Source organism: Grus americana, chromosome 11 (assembly GCF_028858705.1).
Source record: "Grus americana isolate bGruAme1 chromosome 11, bGruAme1.mat, whole genome shotgun sequence".
Lineage (NCBI taxonomy): Eukaryota > Metazoa > Chordata > Aves > Gruiformes > Gruidae > Grus > Grus americana.
This window is the reverse complement of record NC_072862.1, coordinates 21,185,641-21,208,567: the sequence shown is the minus strand read 5'-3', so window position 1 is coordinate 21,208,567 and position 22,927 is coordinate 21,185,641. Positions and strand designations below refer to the sequence as shown.

Genomic DNA, 22,927 nt, shown 5'->3' with positions numbered 1-22,927 from the left:
CAGTGGAATTCCCATGATTGTAAAGTTCCTTTATTTACAAGAAGTTGGGGCTATCAAGAAATAGCACTTGCCACCTTTAATAGTGAATTTAAAAAGTTAGCAACAGCCTGCATTTATCTAAAACACTTTTCTCTAAAATACTCCCAAAGGAATTAAAAAATAAACCAGATCAAGCACCAGGCCTTAATCCTGGGTAATGATGTTAAGTTTTACAGGTGGTTATAATTAGCTATTAATACAAGACAAATGTTTCACTAAGCTTTAATTATAAGCACTGCAAGACAACAGGCTCCAACAATCACTCAGTTTCTGTTTCCTACCATGGGCTGCAGTCTTGCACCTTTTCAAAAACCATTACTGGTACTACATACATTTTCAAAATCTAAATAAAGGAAGGAAAAATCACAGAAGCAAATATGCATTAAGAAAAATTACCTGGGATACTTCAGTCAGCTCTAAAGCACATGTAACTCCTGCAAACTTCCACAGCTCCACTTCAACCAGAAATAACACAGTGAGCTACTGTCTATTGTATGTCTGCTGCATGCCCATTCACGATTGATTTATTGTCTAGTTCCTCTTAATAACTTCTTTTACCATATGCCAGTCACCAGTCCTCAAACCAGAGACTGCAACAAATAAAATACTTGCCAGCGTGAAGCTATACCTTATGGCAATGTTGGCAACATTGGCTGGGAGGTCAGGCAAAGATCAACAATAATTTTATCTACAGATTTGTGTAAAGGAAGATTGAGATTAATAGCCATTCACTTCTAATGGTAAATTATGTTAAAAGAAACATAAAAAACATGTATAGGCTCTGTCATAAACAGTGCTTTTCTTTAACTTCTCATTTCAGATCACTGCAAGATTATACTGGTTATTATAAGGCCACATCCAACAATTAAAAAAAGAGTTTTCAGTTGGAAGCTGAAGAAGCATCAGCTGTAGGTATGCTGGGGTGAGGAGTCATGCTTGTAACCTTCCTCTCTGTTCCACTGCAAGGTGGGACTCAAAGGGGGAAACTCCATCTATGTACTTTCATGTCCTCACAAATTCTTCTGTGTAAAGGTATCTCCCCTACACAAAACTGTGGACTTAGTTATCCATATTTCAATGCAAGTTTGCCCAATTTTGTGTACCAATAAATGTCATTTCTGGCTGTAGTCAGGAGTTCGAGCACTTCAGGTAATGCGTTTCCTTACACACGAGGAAATACAGATCATCATGTTGGTAAAATGGGGCTCCTGTTCCAAGGGTGGATTGAGATCATGTTGAAACTGTGACCTCCGCACCTACACGCTTGTAAGTGCAGAGAGCTCCAAGCGTGCACTAACAGATGTGCAGTTTGCCAGCACCACCTACTGATGAAGATACAGAACTGGAAGTGTTTCTTTTTAGCCAACCCAGGCTGTACGAGGTAAAGGATCGTCGTCAGGGTGTTGTAGGACTTTTACGAACAGGTCCTGTACTAATTAGATTTTTTGTTGTTGTTGTTGTTGTAATCTACATTTGGGCTGTGCTTTGTCATCAGCAGGAGCTTCCAAGTACTGGAAGAGGCTGAGCATGTTGAGGATGGGTGGAAAAAGAAACCCAAAACAACACAAAAATCCCCAAATAAACCAACACTACCTATATACATACGTATATATGTATATCTCTTGTTTGCTCATGATGAGGGAGACACTCATCCGCACAGCTGGCACTCCAGGAAAGGATCTGTGCTGAATCTCAGAACTGAACAAACAAGCCAACAGGAGCATGGATTCACCCCCTCCTATCTACACACAGGCTCTGCAGGTGAGTGCTGGGCTGTTCCAGCCCTATCAGGCTTTGGAGAGTTTTGGGCATGCATTAAAGCCTCTGTTGAATACAGTGAGTAATTTAGTCCAGTGTAAGAGTCCATGACAAAGACAAACCAGAGGGTTAGTTAGAAAATCTTGATGAATAAAGCAAAGAACATGGTATTTTGTGAGTCCTCCTGAAGGAAGGTGCCTAGACCTGTTTCAATACTACTGTAATGCTGAATGTAAGGCTGAAACTTCACAAGATGCCCCAGCAAGTGTGCACATCTGTATGTCAAGGGCGAGGGGGGTTTCGCCGGCAGCCTGCTGCTTTTAATATTAAAAGATTGAAAACAGTAGTTCAAATAATCACATGTGGAGAAATGTTTAGCTTTCTCATGCAGCACAACCTTTGGCAAACACCCCATTGCACACACTGTAAGTATGCAGTGACTTCAGTAAGTGGAAGCCCAAAGACTCAGCAGAGGCTCGTTTTGAGAAGGAGGAGGTGGGGACTGACCAATTTGTATCTGTCCTGCCCTGCCGCTGCTGGTGACATTATTCTGTTTGGAGACCATGCAGGAGATTTCACTATCAGTGGTGTCAGTACACAGACATTTGTGCATATGTGGTGATAAAGCAAATCAGCATCAGACAATGAAAAAATGCCTTTATTTCATAGGCTCGAAAGTAGGGGTTTTCCCATGCTATGAAAATTTTCCCCAAGCCTAAGAAATAATAAATTACAACAATAGAAGTAGGCCCTAACCCCAAATCCACACTCTCTATATACAGTAGTACTTCAAAAACTATGACTTACATACAGCAATCTAGCAGAACTGGCGATACAGCAGTAAAGATACTTGGTACATGCTCTCTAATCTGATTAGGCAATATCCCACAGCACTTGGATTTAAATTTAAAATTGGTCTGACATGGAATGGGACAGAAAGACACTTATGTAAGCTCTGTGGGTTGGCTTGGGCAAAATGAAATAGAAATTGTAGCTGTCAGCCAGCAGAGCAGGTACGACACTCGCTGTGCAAAGTTATGCTTTGTGGGAAGAAGATGGAGAAATCTTTTAAATAAATCGGTCTTTGCTCCCCCGGTTCCTTCATGCCAACACTGAGTGTGCTAGGAAGGGCACAGCAGCTTCCCACCACATTCCTCAGTGTACAATAGAGCTTCCTTGACTTCAGTTACTAGGGTTGCTCAGCCAAGAGGAGAAAGCCCTCTAAAACAGGGTTTTGGATACCATCTGGTTGTCCTGCATCACCATCACATTAGAGAAGAATTACTTGAGAGAGCCAAGCACACATAGCAGCCAAGGTAATAAGCACAACCAGGGAAACTGGAACAAAGAGAGTGCCACAATTAATAAAAGCATTTTTCTCTCTCCTGGTCTGCAGAGAAGTGGATTTGAAGAGTTTAGAACTGGCTGCATAAAATAAAAGTGAACAGCAATATTACTATAATCTTTCACAAGTGATATCAAAAGGCAATAAAGAACAGTTCAGAAGCACACACAGTCAGCAGGAAACCCCAGTTGCTTTAAATGATGAACCTCTTATATTCAAAGTTCTTTACTCCCTCCCCTCCAATCCATTGTGTTCCTCCCTCCCTGGAGTGCAGCAGCTCCGAGGGCTCCACACGAGGCAATACCATGGCAGCTTCATTCAAGAAATGCTGAGGAAATGCTGTTAAATAAAATGCCCCATTGGCTTTATAAAACTTGGAAGGTAGTATTCCTCTAACCTGGGTGGTACTCCAGTTGAGCCCACCGTGGACACAGGTTATTTGAACTTATGATTCTATTTGTATTGGGCAATCAAGTCAAGAGATCACCATGCATATGCTAAGTTTCATAGCAAAATATATACCCCATGTCAGCAGTGTCCTGAAGTGTATAAAATGGGATTGAAACACAGAAAGTGTAAAAAAGAGGACTGCTGAGCTCATTGGACTTCCATTCTGAGATGCCCACAAGGACAGCTTTGTTTTATTATTCTTCTCTAGGAGAGATACTGTTTGGAAGTAGTAAGCAAAACAGTGCGCAAATAGTACACACCAGGTGTACACACATGCTGTTCTACCACATATACATCGCAGAAACCTGTATGTATCAAAGAATGCTGCTACAAACTTTTCCTACTGGTACTTCAGATCTCTTGTGAAAAATCTGACCCAGTTACGTGGACTTCCACAAAGTGTACATTTTGACTCAATACTTTTGTACAATGCTCACTGACCCAACCAGCAACCATGCCACCCTTGGTTTCTGAATGGGAGGAGAATTTTCCTTTATAGACAATTGCTAAATCGCATATTGAAACAGATCATCTAAAGACAAAGACAAAAACCAAACCCAAAAAAAACCCCAAACAACAAAGACGGAAAACAACCCACAAAGAGACAAAAGAGACTGATCCCTTTTCTTTTGGTTCGCCTCTTCTGAGCTTCCTTGTAGTTCACAGAAAGCCATCACAATTTTCAGAAGTGTTTCATAGTGCTTGCCCCCATTTCATTTCGTAAGATGGGTATGTGGAATCCGGCCTCACTGTGACAAAATCAGTCCTTAGTGGCATCTGCACCAGCATCTGATTCCCCAGATGAGTGCTCCACAGAGCTCTGGCAAACCACAGTGAGCAAATAGAAACTGAAGTTGACTTCATCTTTTGCAACATGAAATAACAGCAGAGGAAGACCTGTGGGCAGGAAAAGCATAACCATTCCAGAAAATGAACTATAGGCAATTTATTTTCAACACAAAAAGGTGCACAATCTAAATACCACTGTCCGTATTTTCACTTTGATTTTGCCTAAATGAATTACAAAGGGTTTTGGTTTTGTGCAAATACCTATTTGTGGAAAAGCTTGGTAGCAACAGGGCCTTATCTGAAAAATACCGTTAGATTTTAGGTGAATTTGATGGCATAGCCTTTCTGTAATGGTTTTATTGTGTTTAGCTTGCATAAACTAAATAGTAGTTCTTAATATTTTTACTGCCTAATAAAACATCACGATTTCACCCAAATTCCCATGTTTAGTCAGTGAAGCACATTAGGTGTTCCAAAGGTAACATAGCAATAAACGAAGGACCTTAGCTGGATCTTAGTACTTCTGAAGTCGGCCCAAAACACAGAGTTGTATGCAGTATCTAAATTAGGTTGGTTGCTTGTCCATAGCAGCTTGTTATTTTCAAGTTAAAAGCTTCCTTCTTCCCTATACAAGCCTACGTTTTGACTTAAACATAATCTTCCCTCTGATTAAAAAAAATTAAAAAAAAAAAATTAGATCTACAGGAGTAAGAGTGTCACAGATCTAAGCATCTGTCTGATTAAATTTGTACAGCCGGCTACATTTCTTTCACTACTGATAACAGCAGCACTTGCTAAATTACACATCCTCTGAACATCTGGTTGTATAAGCCGTACGTAGACATTCATGCACCTCTCTACTCTTTCTTCTTAACTATTTATACACCATATATTTACTTTGCTGAGGTGTTTTGGAAAGCTATGCATGCTTAAATATGAAAGGGTAATCTGCAAAAGCTGCCGCATCTGCAGGTGGTGTAAACTGATGTATCATTGTCAGTTGGGAGAAGGTGAGCTGTGTGCTGCAAAATCTTTAGAAGGTATATAAAAGCATAAAAGATGCATTAAAAACCTACATGCTGCACTACAAAGATCTTATTAACAGTACTCTGTATTGGTTGGGGAAAAAAGTATGAACACCCGGTTGAATAGAGAATTATGAAACAAGCTTCAGTAAGATGTACTTACAGCGTATTTCAGAGGCATACAAACATGTCCCGTACACCAACGTTCCTCCTCCACCCCTCAGTCACCTCTGCTTCGAAAAAGTTACCCAAAAGTGCTGGTTGGACTGGAGGTTTTTTAAATACAGTAACACAACTAAAAATAAATGTTGTCACATCACTTATTTGATCCAACAAGTATAGTCATTCCAGTAACAAGAGGCAGGGCTGGCCAAAAAACATGGCTTTGACCAAATAAGAAAGTATCTAAAATAACACATTTAAAGAAAGTAGTTTTGAATGCTTTTAAGCAGGTGAAGATTGCTCAAGCTTGCATCTTGCAGTGGGATCCAACATGACTGATAGTTGCTGATTTTTCCCTAGGTGCTGGGACATGGTCTTATGTGACTTCTCTGATGTCTAATACAAGCTTGTACACTGCAAATTTTCAGGAAATGGACTAACTTTCATCTCTTGCCTCTAATTGATTTTATGAAGCTTATGAATAGAAGTCTTTAAGATTTTAGGTTCTTCTCTGTCAAATATGACTGACCCTGATCAACAGGTTCAGAAGTTATTGGGAGCAAAGCTGCAGGCAACAGGCCATCAAATATTTGCATGTACCTTGCTTCCTCAAAGAAGTCGGATGACACAATGGATGCCAACTGTAGGTTTACAATATCATAAGCACCGCTAAAGTATCGATCTCTCACACCTCAGACTAGAACACGTGCCTGGAAGGCATCAGCCTAGGAGGAAGGGGAAATGGGATGGAAGTGGTAGGAGCTTCATTCCCTTGCCCATTCGTAAACATTTCCAGATAGATTTCGCCCATACTGAAGAAACACACTGACACCTAGTCCTTCAGGCTCTAAGACATGACTTGAAAGCTCATCTGTTTGCTCCCAGTTCTAGCTACCCTTAAAGGAACAAATTTTCTCTCTAGCTACCCAGTGGAACCTGCATGTGAAGGAAAGAAAGAAAACAGTTTCCTCAAAATATTCTGTCTTTCCTCTCCTTAAGGTGTGCCAACATTTCTATGGTACTTAGCTGTCTCTCATGGGATGAACAAGTTGTCACAAGATCCAAAGCAGTAATACGGATGGCATCTGTAACTTTGGTTTGAAGGCAGTCATGCCACCACCAAGAAGGAAAACCAGCAACTATTCAATTTTGCAGTCTTCACATGCAAGAATAATTCAGTACTTCAGAAAGAAAGATGAAAAACAAAAGCCAAACATCACCAGAACTGCTCACATTTCTGTGGCATACAGAGATCCCTTCTGAGATACCTGTGTAATTTTGAGCCCAAACCACAAGAATTTACTCCCTAAGTCCGGCTTCAGTTCAGTAATGAGACTTACATTCATCTTCTGTAGTGAACAGAGCTCTCCTGGGGTGAAATTCACTCTTGATGTAAAAAATACAAAGGTCCAACCTGCAGAAAGACCTTGTCTCTTACACAGTATTGCTATCAGGACGTATTATGGTCAGATTCTTAAATAAATATTTATCACTTAACCCTCTACAAAAATGTTTCATGTTTCTTTTTAAAGAACTTACTAGCAAAGGTATGCCTTGGCAATTATAAGGGATTCCGTAATTAGTCAGAAACATCCACAATAAAATACAAAAAAGAGAAACAAACAAGAAATGCAAGATGCAAAATCATGAAAAGTGCTGGCCATATAGCCCATAGGAAGGTTATTTTTGAAAGACAAAGAATTTTGTTATTCTTGTTAACATAAGAGTAAAGATAAAGCAAAACACACTTGCACCACAAGTGCAAAATTATCATGACAATCTTGGGAGTCTGCTTGAAGCCTGTCTCAAAAATTGCAATATTTTCTTGTAAACTTGTAATGATTTTCATATCTGGACCGTGTATAATTTTTATTTAAAATAGACAGTCGATCATGGAGGGTGATGCAAGGAGAGAGAAACTTTTTCCACTCATCATGGAATTGTATCAAAACTGAGTAACTGATAATCAGGGTCTTACAAGGCTTTTAGACCGATTAACATTACTTTCCAATCAATCCTGGTGAATTTAACAAGGCTATGGGTAGTTGTACATTATTTGAGTATATTATTGCTTAGCTCACGTTAGCACCATCTGCCTCCACTACTCTATATTTACACATCAAAAAATTTCTGGGCCAAACTTTGAATAGATTTCTCGCAATTTAAACAGAACCAAATGGCCCTCACAATGTGGGGTACCTCCTTGTTTAGACACTTTGGTGATTCCTACCTTGTTGAATACGGTGTGTTCTTTGTTGTTTCCATTTTCAAACTTCTTTGCAATAAAGTATTTGTCACATTTTCTATTATTACTGCAACAAAATATAATTACCATCTACTGCAACCACACCCCCACTTCTAGCTTCACCAGTTAGACATTCAATCAGACTTGCTCTAGAAAACCTGTGTAGCTAGGGACAGCATTCCCATTCTTACTCAGACTCTTGTCTACTGATTGTGCTCCATCTGAAGTTTTATACAGCAGGGTAATAAGTTACTGCTGCATAAAAATGGTTTTGCTCATTGTTCTTCACATTAGTTGGGTATCATTCTTTAGCCCTAATTGGTATTAATAAGCATCAGTCTTGTGCAAACCCAAAGGCCTTCCCTCAGAGCCCACGACGGTTTTCAGTGTGGAAAATGCAACTGCTAGGGAACACAGAGAGGTTTAAAAAAGGTCATGACTGGTGAGAGGCAGCATCCTGGGGTGATGCTAAGACAGGTTCCAGTATCCCCTTGCTGACATCAGGAAATAACCCAACATACCAGGTCTCCCTTGGCCACAGAAGCAAGCCAAAGACAAGTTTAGTGGAGCAGTGGATTTACTGTCCTGCTCTGTACTACAAAAATCAAACATGGTTCTGACTTGCGGGTACTGCCAATGACATGATTTGCTCCCCTTACATGCCCCTTTCTCCCATCTGGCTCTCCCCGCTTTGCCTGGGAGGAGATGAGGGTGGTAGACAGCCTGCCCATCCACCTCTTCCCCCCTGGGCCCTGTTTCGCACCCTTATTTGGTATTTGCGATCCAGTTGCAGCAATAGTTTCTGCCCTGGCCAGAGCAGTTCCGCTGAGCTGCTGCGGGCAGGAGTTGGGCAGTTCTGACTTCCTGCTTAAAGGCATTGAACTTCTGCTGGCTCAGAGAGCTGCACAAAGACGAGACCTTGGAGACACACCAATGCAGGAAGCCAGGACAGAAAAAGGGAGCAGCAAGTACAACAGAAAGGCAAAGTAATTTGCCCAAGCGGTAGGCTGGGGCAGAATTTAGAGCAGTTTCTTTGAGTCCCAGTGCAATCGCCAAACACTCAATAATAATATTGCTACACTTTTCTAATAGCCTCTTTTTATTTCCAGCATGTACAGATGATTAGGTATGAAAGACTGTTTGCCTTGTGAAGGCAAATAAAGGCAGATAAAGGCTCCCACAGAGATCACAGCCTCCCTCTGTGCAAGAAATAAAGAAATAAATAAAAATCTCAGTGTAAGTAACTGGGGGGTAGCGTTTGTTATTTAATTTTTACCAAACTGGTAAGTTGCATGTTATTTCTCTTCCCAAAGCAGAGAACACCCTGATATGCTGTAGCCACATTTGCTGGCAGGTAGCCATCTCTAGGTAGCCCAGAGCTGGCGGAGGTGGTCCTGCAGTGTTGCTTGAAGGGTGTCACTGTGTGAGTTAGACTGAAGCACAGCAACACCTCTCAGTGAGATCAGAGAGCTGCTCAAGCTGCTCCTTTGAAGATGGCAGATAGCTAAGAGCCTGCACAGGAGGGAAGAACTAACTGTATGAAACTGGTCTACCAGGCCAGCAGCCCTTAGCTCAGGCCAAAGCTGCCACAGCCACTCCCAGGGCAGCCATCAGATTGGGGTTACTAATGTTGCTAGAAGCCAATGAAAACTGGTGCATTGCCTAATTTATCAGGAGCTGCCATGGCCCCAAAGACCTACATATTTCTTTTGGTGAAAACATGGCATAAAACACTCTGCCTTCTTTCTTTATGTGCTGATCGAGTCTCCTGGGATTCTGGTTTGTTTAAGGTCTACAAGCATCTCCCATCTGTCACTGTGTAATTTTTTTTTTTGAAGTGTTATTGTTTTGGGCAAGAGTAGATGAGCAACATGTTGCTCCACATGCCAGAATACATCAGAAAGAGCACCATTCCAGTCTGAAGTTTCCCACATTCAATGCAGGCACTGATTATTGATCACCAACCTGTGAAGGACTCCTGTTTTGTATCAACACTGCTACAAGAAGCCTGCTGTTGAAGGCAGGAGCTGCAGCAAAGGCAAAGCTACCTATTGCAAGCTGCATGCCCTGATCAAGCTTTCAAAACCAAAATTCACAGAATCTGTGAAATTCTGGGTGTTTGGATCAAAGTGCACAGTGTTCCTCAACCTATAATTTCCCATGTAATTCCCAGTACCCAATCAGGCCAAATTTAGACCAGATACTGTCTTAAAACGCATATCTGATCTGAAAAGGCTGTTGTTAACTGTTAATGGTTGAAAACAGTGAGGGGAGGGGAGAGAGAGAAGTCAAATACTTAACAGTGTTTACAATTCTTTTTATTAGCCTCAAAAAAAAAAAAAAACCCCACAAGTTTCAATTTCATGCTTCACTCTGAAGCCAAAAGGACTAGAGAAACAATTTCTGTAAAGTGATGACGAAGAAAATAGTCACAAAATTTCAAAAGCTGTGGTTTAATACAAACAACAGAGTTTGGGCAACAAAAATACTGTATTTTTGTGCTGGATGTTTCCCTTGGTTTCATGTACTCCTTCTGCCACCTCCCATTTCTAAATTTGGAGATATTTGGGTTCATCTTACATCTGAAAACACTGCCTAAAAGTGCCATGGCCAACTTACTCTTCACAGGATGACATCTTGGCATATCTGAGATGAGATTTTCTCTGTGTGACTGGGCAAGTCGCTTTGGATGACATCCAGCGTGGGATGTTGTCTAAAGCTTAGAGACCCACCCAACAGACAGGATCCACAAAGCTCCATGCATCAGACTCAGGGCTAGAAATACATTTTGACAAACAGAGAGGTAATGGCCCACATTTTTAGAGGCTGGGTATGCCATCTTCATGCAAGTCAAGCTTCCTTCAATTTATATTACTTTATCACAATTCTTTTTTTCCACCCCCCAACTCCCACAAAAACCCTTATCCAATTTTAGCAGCCATACATAACACAGGCCTGAACTTCCCCAAGCCTGCTGGAGAGGAGGCAGCTATGGCAGATGCTCTGTTTCCTAGTTTACAAGCCTATCAACTGACAATAGCACCTGCCAACACTGATAATTCCAAATGATTCTGATTTTGGTGCTCCCTCTACATTTTAGATCATGGCTTATTTTAAATAGCCCTATTTTCTGAATAAGAAAAGACTTTACATTTTGTGATTCTTGCATCTAGTCATCATATACTGCAAACCAAACAAAAAAAGACTACAGGCACATGCACACGTTAATGCAGTTAAGCGTCTTTCAGAACAAACTAGAAGCAGCATACCCTTTTGGAGGGGGGTGCAGAAGAGAGAGAAAGAAAAGCCCTGAATCTGAGGTTACCCCTTTCAGATACAGCTCCAAGCTAAAGTCACATTTTCTTTCTGTTCAATTTTCTTTGATCCTCAAACTTCAATCCAAACATTTAAGTTTAAATGGGATTTCATTCTGAACTAAAAACACTTTAAATGGAAACAAGAAATTCTCCCCTCTCCTCTCCTGCCAAATCATGAATTTGAAGCTGCAATATCGAGGTGCCTAGCAAATCTATAAAACTTTCTGGCTTGAAGTGATAAGGACAATCAGGAAGCTTATTCTGAAGGTAGGAGATAAATGGAACAATTTGCTTTCATTTCACTTTAAAAAAAAAAAAAAGAAGAGAAAAGCTGAAGATAAATTTGAGCATTTTGCAAGTGGTCAATACATGCAAACCATTGTCGGTTTTAACTGATGGCTCAATTGCATTACAATACCAATGGGGAAAGGTTTCACTCTTGTCCCAAATTATTTTAAGCCTACATTGAAAGCCTGTCTCAAGACAAGCAGTGAGGTCAGATTCTGCTCTAAAGAGTTGTTATCACTCTGAACAAAACACAAATTATTCTGTGCATTCTGCAGCTATGTATGTAAGCCCTAGTTCTCCTAACAATTCAGCAGCATCTTAGGCTCAACTTCCTGTAACTAAATATCCTTTAAGGGATGCATTCTCTTATATTCTCCATACACTCATGGGAGCAAGTCTTCTACACATGACAATGGGGCTCATATTTGGACTTGCAAGGTACCAAGCCTGAGGCTCTGGGTGCAGCCCCTGCTCATATACGGTTCTTTGTGCATCTCACTGGCATGTCAGCTGCAGCTCTCCCTGGGCTGAGGGAACTTGGGATCCCTTGGTCTAGGGCAGTCATGCCTGTGTGGTGTGGCATAAGGCTAATAGACTACCCAGGCATGTTTTACCTTCTGACTATAGTGATGATTCTAAACAGCTTTCAGAATAGGATTATTTTGAATACATCGAAATGTGGTACAAAGCTTTCCAGTATGGAGGATGTGCATTGTAAACCAATCACTATGATTTTAGTTTTCCCTGTCTCTAGCTTTCTAGCTACTAAGAAGCTTCAATGCTTTGCTCAAAAGAAACAAATTGAACAATCTGCTTAGGCATCCCCTGTATATCCACTAATATCTCTTCTTGTTTGGGACCATTAAGAATGGCTAGCTCTCACACAAGGTCATTAGTTTTAAATGAAAGACAAAATATACACTTACTGTAGTATAAACATAGGCTAAGAATTTTCTGCCTCATGAAGGAATTGATTTGTGGGTTGTTTGGTGGTGTGGGGGGGAAATGTTTTGGTTTTTGTTTTGTTTTATTTAAAGTAAACTTACCAGAAGATATCCATGTACCAACACTAACATTACTCATAACTGAAAGCCAACTGATAGGGTCATGAAGCCAGGTAACACCAAATGTTGGTTTCTGTCATGAATCAAAGCCTGCTACTTTTATCAAACAGAAAGATAAGATACCATCTGGTGAACATCAACACATCAAGGAGAATACAAGACAATCTGCAACCAGAGGCTAACGCTGCAACCTGAAAACCACAGTCAATATCTGGGACAGTTTTCCCCCTAAAGTTTGTGCCCCAGAACTAGTGCTTGCCAGTTCTGGAAGACCTCTGTCAATGATGCTGATGCCATACTGGCCCAGTACTTAACTGGGATAATTAAGCTGATCAGGAGTCCAGACCAACAAGCAGGAGAAGTAGAAAACACACAAGTCCCAAATCAAATACGCCATCAGGGTAAGTGCCAGGTTTCTTGTTCACAAGGGCCAGGCAAATAGGTTCTTTTGAGAGACAGCGGAGGGGCTCAAGAAATCTAGTTAGTAATAGTTAGTAGTAGGCCTTGTCAAAAAGAAAGTGTCAAATCTTCAGTTTCAAAGAACTGACCGTTTATGTCCTGAGAGGACAGCTGTTCAAAGGTAAAAAAATTAATTCTTTTGTATCAGTTACTACAAGACACAATTTTCCTTGATTCCAAGGGGCATATTTTTCAGTATAAAGTCCAAGCTGGAGCCTTAGAAGGCAAACACCTTTCTCGAGGAGGCAAAGAGGAGGGTTATCTCCCCCACCAATTGTTTGAATAGTAAGCTACTTGAGCAAAAAATATTATACGTGGGAGGTATGATTTTGCTGATCTTTCTCCAGAGAAGATTAGGTTAAGCTTGCCCTTTTCTAAAAGGTACACAGTTCATCAAGAAGTTGTTTAAAAAGGAAAAATGTGGTTTTATATCAGGTAAGAGTGCACATGTGGCTTACCTTGCTCTCAAAATGGATGAGCCTGGACCAATCTGCAAGATTGCCAGCTTTATTTCCATCTGCCTGACCTGAACTATAGTACATCAGAAAACATTTTTCCAGATCCACACTTGGGGATTTGAACATTCATACTGATACCACTTCAATCCCATTTGACGGTCTAGAAAAAAAAAAGCCCCCACAGTTTTATGTATTTAATTATATCAGACAAAACATTATTTGCTGCAGCGAATAATTTGGTATATTCCCCCCCCCCCCCCCCCCCCCCCTGCTTTTTGGAAACTGCTTTTTCTCCCTCTCAGACTTTTACAGCCTTGCAATTGCAAGGTTTGTGTCACTTGCCAAGGGTGAAGGAATCTAATTTGCTAATTCAATCATCATTTGCAAACTAATGACTGTAAGCATGTATAAAAACGACATTAAAATATCTGGAACACAAGCTATGTTGATGAATACATTCTCAGAGTAAATAAAAGCACCTTTCAACTGAAGCACTTAAAGCCTCTGCATATTTCTGGTTCAAGAATTTAGTCTCTTCCTGGACAACAGCTCTATCATTAATGAAATTAACAGTAATAAAAACACAGCTCAAACCTCCTCCCCTAGCTGGACTGCTCCAAGAACTTCAGCTGGAGCCTAACTTTTGGGTTAAGGCAACAATCACTCAAGTCTGGAGTAACAAGCAATCTTCTTCTCAATCAGTGGAGTCTGCTTCGGATTCCCCAAGAAAGCATATTTTTTTTTAGTGTTTCTCTTTAAAATTACTCAAGCTCCCTAAATTGCAACACAGATAAAAGCACATACATGGATGAGACCTGTGTGTAAGGGAATGAAATAAAACCCCCCAATGTGATCCAACAGCGACAGTTCTATACTATTCAATTCTGTGTTTTAACCTTGCTTTGGGTCAGATCTAATTGATATTTAAGCCAATAACCCTCCAAAATCAGCAAGAATTCACTTTCATGTGTGATCCTTAAGCACATCTGGAAATCCCACTCTTAACCACCTGTAAAATATGCCTGTAACCAAGCTCTGCTCTGAGCTGGCAGAGAGGATCTTCACTCAAAAGAGCCATGCATACATACACTATAGAGCACATTTCTGGCATTCAAGTATTAACAAATGACCCCTATTTTCAGTGTGTCCAAATTAGATTATTGTGCCAGAATTTCTCAAGTGGAGATCTGAGAAAAGTGTCCTCAGGCAACCACAGATGCAATAATACTCTCTCTTAATTTATTTGAGAAAACAGCCTGAAAATTAGGACAGTCATATTTTCTTGCAAATCAAGAAAATCTGTATTCTCAACTGCTTATGGATAATAGATGAGCTATGTTATTCATCAGCAGGCTTCCAGTCTCCCAATGGTATTTAGGATGGATTAGCATCTATTCCTCTGCTGCCACACCATAGTACATGTTCTACTCCTCACTTTTCCCTTCAAAGATTTCACTTAATCCTCCTGCAGGGGCTCCTCAGGATCAATGCATTATACTTCAATTAGTATCTTACTACTGCCCAGACAACCTTTCAAAGCAGGAGCAGATTTCTAGGTAAATATGTGGAATAGATCTTAGAAAAACATGTACTTTCACACTGGAACAAATTAGGGAAATATTGATCTTGCACAATGCCTATGAGTTCTCTCACTAGCAATAATTCCTTGCTGTTAGAATGTTACATGTAACAGCTTTTAAACATTAAAAAAAAATATATATAAAAATCAATATAGCATCATTTGTCTATTTTACAGCCATTACAAACAGACTCAGAAAGGTGAAATGGCCACAACCATCTAACAAGATCCAATTAACCTGGAACTGGAACCTAGTCCTCTTCATGAGGACCATATCTCACTCTATACCACAAATACTTCCACATCATTCAAAACACATGTTCTCTGGAACTAGAGGATCAAATGGTTGAGCGGCTGTAAACATTTCAGAGAGCAACCTGTTCCCACACAGAGGTCAGTACAGCAGTCAATGATGGATAACGTTCAAGTTTTCAAAGGCTGCTAATTTTGTTGATTATGAACTAAAAAAGAATGGCTTACATACCACCTGTCCTTTTCCTCTCAAAATCAGAGTGCAATTCGCAGTATCCAAAAGATTTGTCTCACCGATTTCCACGTGTTTGAATGAGCCCTTTAGTACTAATTGGGTATCCAGATTCTTGGGGAGCTTTTAGCATCTGAAGTCTGACTATCTCTGCTGTAAACAACTTCCCTCTTCACCCGCGGAGTTTGATCACAAGACAGGCAGGATAGTGGTAATCCAAAACTCAAACCAGTATGTAGTAAAAGCTTTGCATGGAATAAATCTGGAGGAATCCTGAAGGACAAAGTCAGCTAATCCTAGCTCTAGAACAGGTTTCAAATGCAAAGCAGAAAGAGCCTCCTTTTACTATCAACTGTTAAAATCATCATTTCTGCTTTCCTAGCATTTATTTTATGTAGCTAATTGAAAGTAGTTCGGAGTAGACTGAAGTCAGGATGATACCACTTCAGAGTACTTCACTGTGGTTAAGCACAGACAAGGAAAATTGGGAGTGCTAGTAGTAAAGATTCCATGTATCACATAAATCAGCACAAGCTACAGAGAGTGTTTATCTACACTAAACAACACAGTCCAGCACCAAGACAGTTAAAATGGCTCTGAAAAACGCTAGCTCAGCTACTGCATGCAGCCCAGTTGAATAAGCTCATCAACTCACCCACTGTAGCATTTCTAGTACCCAAGCTAATTTGCTGAGTTAGGTTTATTTGCTTGACTATGTTGGCACTGGTAATTTCAATGCTATTTGCATCACTGCAGTATGTGGCTTCTGTTGCCCTCAACCAATATTTGTCAGTTTATCATCACAGTGTCACAGTTTAGCATACATTAGCTACCCAATTGAGTGGTATGCAGCTGAAAAACACAGAGCACTATATTACTACGCCGAGCCAAAGGAAAAGTAAGTTTCCCAACCTGTGTTCATGGAGTACGTAAAGACCAATCATTTGACCTTTGCTCGGTGAGATCTGACATCATTCCTTATGACATTATTGTGCCCATTCACAGACTTTCTGACTATCTGTTTGTTTCATCACTTTTGCATTTCCATTTTCACTAGCTCCTGGCCTGTTGAGAAGTGACTGCCACAGCAGTAAGTGAGAAAAGGGAAAGAAAGCTGACTTGACTGAAAACAAGGTAAAAAACACTCTTCTAGTCTCACAGGCTATAATTATATACTGTGCCTTTTATCTGAAATCTCTTAAGTCCATCTTGTGCTCTCTTTCTTCTGCCTTGAGTATCTGAAATTTCTCTGAATTACCTTTCTTCCTAAGAGAAGTCTGCCTTTCCAAGAAAAAGAAATATGAAGAATATTTTTCTTCTCCCTTCTGTCCCTGTAGAAACAGCACATTATTGGATGCAAGGCTATGACATGATTACTGATCCAACTCTTAGAGGACCAAAGATTACAGTGACCACTACAGATTATCATTGATATCAACTACCAAGCTATAGTATTTAGAGGATTAAAAAAACCCCAAAACCTAAAAATCCCAGCCTGTTCTTAATCACTAAGTAGACCTGCATGCCATTTGTTGCAGTATTTGTTCCTGGTTTGGTTTTGTCTGTACCACATAAGCCTGACAAGTATTCGACACATTTTCTCACGCTTTAGCTCATACATCTTACAGTTATTTAGGCCAGTCATTGCAAAATTTCTCATTTAAGACCATCCACTGTATTAAATCTGGTCCACTTGATTCAAAAGTTTTGCCAAGACCCATGAGTAGGAACTCTTTATTGGCATCTAATGAGATAGCAGATAGCTATGGTTAAAAACCTTAGTTTCTCAATTGCATTATAAAACTAAACGAGCAATGCTGAAAAGCTGAGTAAGATTTCTGTTAAGAATAGGCTTTATATTTAACCAACAATTATATTAACTGTGTTATAAAAGTGGATGTTCTACTGTAATTATACACACAAAAACCCGCTACCTAAAATCTGAAATGAATGTATTTCTCCACTGCCTCACTGCTTTAGATTATTTCCTTTTAAAAACAACAACAACAACAACAACAACTATGTTCAGACCAAGGAAAATGTTGAAGGTGGCAGGATCTCTCCAAGTTCTGAATATCCCTCATAAAACTGCACTTTCAGGTCCAAGCCAAGAGCAGCTTAATTGCCTGCAATTGCAAATCCAGCCACTGCAAATCATATACAGCTCTCCCATGAAAGCATTAAAGAACTAAGACTTAATTAGCAACCCTGATTAAATAGCAATTCATACAGTCATTATATCTTCCAGCTAGGGAGCGCAGTTCTCTGAAGCAGCAGTGAAGGAAAAAAAAAAAAATAAAATCAAACACATACACCACCTCCCCCCAACACAAAACCTCACCACCATCTACTTTCTTCAAACTTTATCATGGCAAATGTTCATTATTTGTGATGGAAAGGCTACTGCCAGACAAACTTTGAACACTTCTAGGCAAAGTTTCCATTTACAAGCCTGACCTGAGAGATTACAGACTGCAAAAGAAATCATGGTAATTACAACAACATAAAGCAGTTCAGAGAGCACATCACCAATACTAAGCAAAGAAAAGATTCCCACAGGCAGCTATGATTCAACAGCCTGCAGTACTGAGGGAGAGAAAGGGGGGCAAAAAATCCCCAGCAAACCACCACAACAGCAAAACTCTACATCACTGATAAAAGTCTAAAGAACAAGCATTTCTGAAACTCGGTTCAGCTCCTATTCTTCCCTTCTTCCACTTCATACTTCTGAAACACTTCACAGTAGTAGTAGATTAACTCCTCCTTGGGACAGCTGGGATTGCAATTCTTCACCCCCCTTGCTCTTTGGGAATCCTGAACTGACAGAAAAAAGTGAGCAAGAACAATACCAAGAGGCAGAGTATATATCCATGCAGACATCCTCTCCATGTTTGGACAGGACAACCACAGCAGCAGCCAGAGATGACTACATGCTGTAGTATGTAAGAGCTGGTGTTTTGTAGTGTTGGAAATCCCTTAGCTTTTGAATTTCCAGTACCTGCATATACTTATTCACCTATCGGTTCTGTTCGAAAGGTGTTAGCTTGTCCCTGTTTCTTGCTGGATTTGGGAAGATCTCCAGACACAGAGGAGGAGCATCTGAGTGTGGTAGTAGATAATGCAACAGAAACAACTACTGATCTCCAGACAGCTCACACACTGGCCATGCTCTCCCCAGGCTGGAAGGATCACATCAGCTCCTTGTGAAGCCTGAGAACACGCTCATTTTATGATGTGATGCCAAGTGGGAAAAATTTACAAGAAACAGTGATGAGACAACAACAACAAAGAATTACGGAAAGGGAACAAAGGCAATTTAGGAGTTCATGTACAATGATCAAAGAAGAATGAGATTTTAACAGGGTTAGAGATATACGAGTGCCAGAATTAGCAAGATGGATCATCTACTAGAACACCGATTATCCGTTTTCAAATCCTGAAGACAAATGATTTCTGGCTTTTAATAATAAGGCACAGGATCAAGAACTGATTTATAAGTGGAGTCCTGCTCCAGGTGAGGACAGTGAGATTTCAGAAGCTTCTCTTTCAGATTGTAGAGAATTACACTGCAGCAATATTCCTCCACTCATCCAAATTGGAAATCTTAGATAAGTGAAATAAGTCTGTGATGAGGATAAATACACTGTCATATGACAAGACTCCAGGAAATTAGCTAGACAGACAGAAGAACGACAGATGGGATATAAGAGAAGAGGGAGTTACTGTATTTAGTGTTTGAAATGTCATTTGGATACTCTTCACTGCTAATGTGCCTTCCGGGGTTTGCCAAGTCCTGTTCCATTGGCCTTCAGAAACCAGAGGTCAATTTTACATATAAAAATCTGAATACTCATTCAGACACAGGAGCATTCCCTACGTACTGGTAAAACCCACTTTATTCTTGACTAAACTTTCTGGAAAATATATGTGTTCTTTGCAGCATAGCTTAAGTCCATCCCTTATGCACTACACATTTTCTTACCCATTTCACACTCTTTTCTTTAGAGAGATCTTGGAATAGCATACATTCCCATAGAACTGAAGGAAATTCCTTTTCCCATCACAATCTCTCTTACAGTTGCCACCTACTAAATATTATATAGGTATTGATATCAATATTCAAAGTATTGCTTGCTTCATGATGCTCAGAAGCCTCACAAGTGAGGTTTGTCTTTGTCTATCATTTCTCTAGCTTAATCAATGCTACTGGTTCTATCTGAGAAAGTGAATAATCAAGATTTTTGGACAAAGGCCTTCACAGTCCCAAGGAATTCAAGGCTATCATTGTGCATGCAAAATAACTTACAGATGAGTCTGAAGCAGTTTCAGTTATTTGCACTGTAATACATGACTGCTCAGTTGAAGAGAGAAGCTTGGAACAACATATGGTACCAATTACCTATATCCTCCTGTAACCAATGCTTTTTCTTTTCAGATACAATTTATCTGTATTGCTTGGCAGCTCAACTGTCTCTCTTCTCTTGAGGAATACTATGACACGCAGATGCTATTTATATGCTAGGCAAATTACTTCTGCAACCATATCCTTCACAATAAGCCTATCCTTGTATCCCATCCAAAAGGTAAGTGTCATAATTTGTGACCGAGAAAGATGCCTTGGCACTTTTTAAAAAGTAAATCCAGAGTCTTGGTAAAGTTTCAGCTTTGGTAATTGCATTCTGTCTATCTGCAGTTCTTCTTTTCTAACAAACAGCTGATGAATTCTACCCCAGATGTGACTGGTATCATATCCCAGGTTCCAGGAAGCTGTTAAATCAAAGAACAAATTTAATAATGAGCAACATAACTATAAGCCTTATTTCCCATGTATCTGCTCTACAGGTATTTTTATGCTCTTTTTCAGCTCCCAGAATCCCATCACAACAATAGCTAGACTCAATAGAAATCACAGGAGTAAATCTCCGAGGACACTTTCTCTTTGAAATGCTGGTCAGAAACCCAGAGAGAATACCAATGGCACATTAAAACTCATTTCCCTCAGCCCACAGCAGCAACTTGGTAGCATTTAGTTACCTCTCATTTAAAAGTTTCCAACCCTTAGCTGAAAAAAAAAAAAAAAAAAAAGTCCCACAGCCACATGGGTAATAATGCCAAATACTAGCTTCCGACAAACAAGTCTAAAGGGAAGCAAAAGTCTTATGTATTTTGGAATAATTAATTTGGCATAATTTCCCTTTGCAGTTTCTATGAGGCAAATTGTCATATTTAAGAGCAAATGTAAAACAAACAAAAAAGTTTGCAAAAGCCAATTAAAACACAGCTTCCTCGGGGTGGGGAGGGAAGGAAAGTGAACTGACACACATGAAAACTGCTACAAAAAGCCCCCCAAATGACATAAGCATCTTTCCTTGGGTTACGTCTCAGAGTCCATTAACTTCAAACAATTTGGAAAACACACTACAAAAAGCACTTCTTTAAAAACAGGAAAACAAAGACAGCAGTATTATGAAGTACTGCGTTTACTGTATGCCAATGGAACATCCTTGCTCAGTTTATGAATTTCCAAAAAAGACCCAAACAAGTGAATTTTGTAGTGGCAACTCTGCAAGCTCACCTGAGATGTGAGAGGGAAGAAGTGTTCTGAATAGCCCATCACTTGTCACCCCCCCACACCCTGAGGCTGAACACTTGTCACAGTGTCATGCACTGCCAGGTATTCAGCAATTTGTCGCAAAGGAGAGTGCTGGATGTTTAATAGCCCTCCTGAACTAATTTTTCTTACTTTTTGAGAACAGTTTCCTAGGTCATCTAGCTAGGAATGTCACCTTCCAAATGTGAAGCAAATAACTGCTACCTTCTCAAGCTCTAACAGAACACAGCTTTCTGTAGTAGGGCATTACTTTTATTAAATACATACAGCAGTGGTGGCACAGGCAAGACATGGTATTTTTTCATAACTTCAATCAATATTTGATGAGAATTACATATTTTCCCTCTTTAAATTTAATTCTGCACTTTTTAAACACTAAAATGGATAAGACTTGCTTTAAACTAGTGAGATTTAAGCACGTGCTCAAAATTAAGGTAATACTCAAGAAGTTTAACATAGCTGAATTAGGGCCATATATGAGGCAAAGTTGCTCTGGTCAGTAAAATTGTCAGGAGATGTGGGCTGGATGGTCATTTCTCCTATGTGTCTCCTAACACAGGTTAGAGATGTCATAATGTCTCTCAGTCATATTTCCTTTTTGTTATTAGCTGTCTGACCTTTCGTCATCAGCAGTCAAAATGCTGCGTACTGGAGCAAGACCTCACTGGAAAAAAGGCAAGTATGGTCCTTCGCCCTCCCTCACAGTTTTTCTCTTTACAGCTATATTACTATGTAGTATAGCTGAAAATAGTATTAGCTGGGAGCTGTTCTGTATTGTTTGTTTTACTTGGGTCTACAGGCAAACTGCTTAACCATTCTGTTGTCCATTAGCAAACCAAAGAGAGCTCTGCTTCTTCTCTCAAATTCCTATCCATGCTGTGGAAATACCAGGAGGAAAATGTTCATGAAAGCAAAGAGGCATGGTTCCAAGAGAGACCTGCAAGGGAGGAGATGGTTCAATTTACTGGGGAGAGCTAAACATTCTTTTTTTGTCTCACTACAAATGCTTCAATTAAAAAAAAAAAAAAGTAGAGATCAGAGATCTTAAGAACTGGTTCAAGGCTTCACAGCAATTAAGTGAGAGAACCCTAGTAAGTACTTAACTCTTCTGGTTTCTGTGACTAGGAAAGCTAACAGAAATATTCAAAAGATGATCTTGCTGCAACGAATTTTAAAATAAAACAAAGCAGGAGAGAATATTCAGTACCAACATTTCTGAAAAAAAAAAAAAAAAAAATGCTGAGCCTAATGCAAGACCACTGACCAGCAACACACCCCGCATTGCAGAGCTCCTAGATAATAGCTACAGACATAGGGAATACAGCAGAAAAATCCCTTCCACTCCCTCCACTGTCCCTGGTACCTGGATGGCAAGAGCAGGACAGGAAGAAGTAGACAGCAGGAAGAAAAATCTCCTCACCTGCTGTGCAGAATCCAAGGTGGCTCTTCATTCACAAAAGGCTGTTATAACTTTGCGACCAAACCCCCACTCCACCCCGTGAACAATGAATTTGTAGAACTCAATATTGTAAATTCATGGGGTTTTAAATTATTTTTCCATTTACCAACTAAAGGTGACTACACAGACAATTTTCCAGTGACTCTCGTTCATCTACTGAGACAAGAGCAAATCTGTCTGCATTTCACTACAGTAGTATTTGGCTTTAGGAAGGTTCCCTAACACCACTTTGCTTCTAGATTTCAAGCTGGGAACGCTGTGGTCCTACAGAGTCACAGTATTTCTGAAGGAACTAAAACTGTCCCTCAGGCTTCACTCTTGGCAAGTGCATCCATCCATCCACCTTGTGAACCCTTCCCCTCACACCAAGAGCTTGACTGAAAGTTTGGAAGTAA

At 40.0% G+C, this 22,927-nt stretch overlaps 1 protein-coding gene across 2 annotated transcripts in view; it reads right to left on the bottom strand.

Annotated features, from left to right (window-relative positions):
* SLC6A1 (solute carrier family 6 member 1) overlaps positions 1–22,927 on the bottom strand; it is a 62,062-nt gene that overhangs the window by 20,438 nt on the left and 18,697 nt on the right. The window lies entirely within an intron of this gene.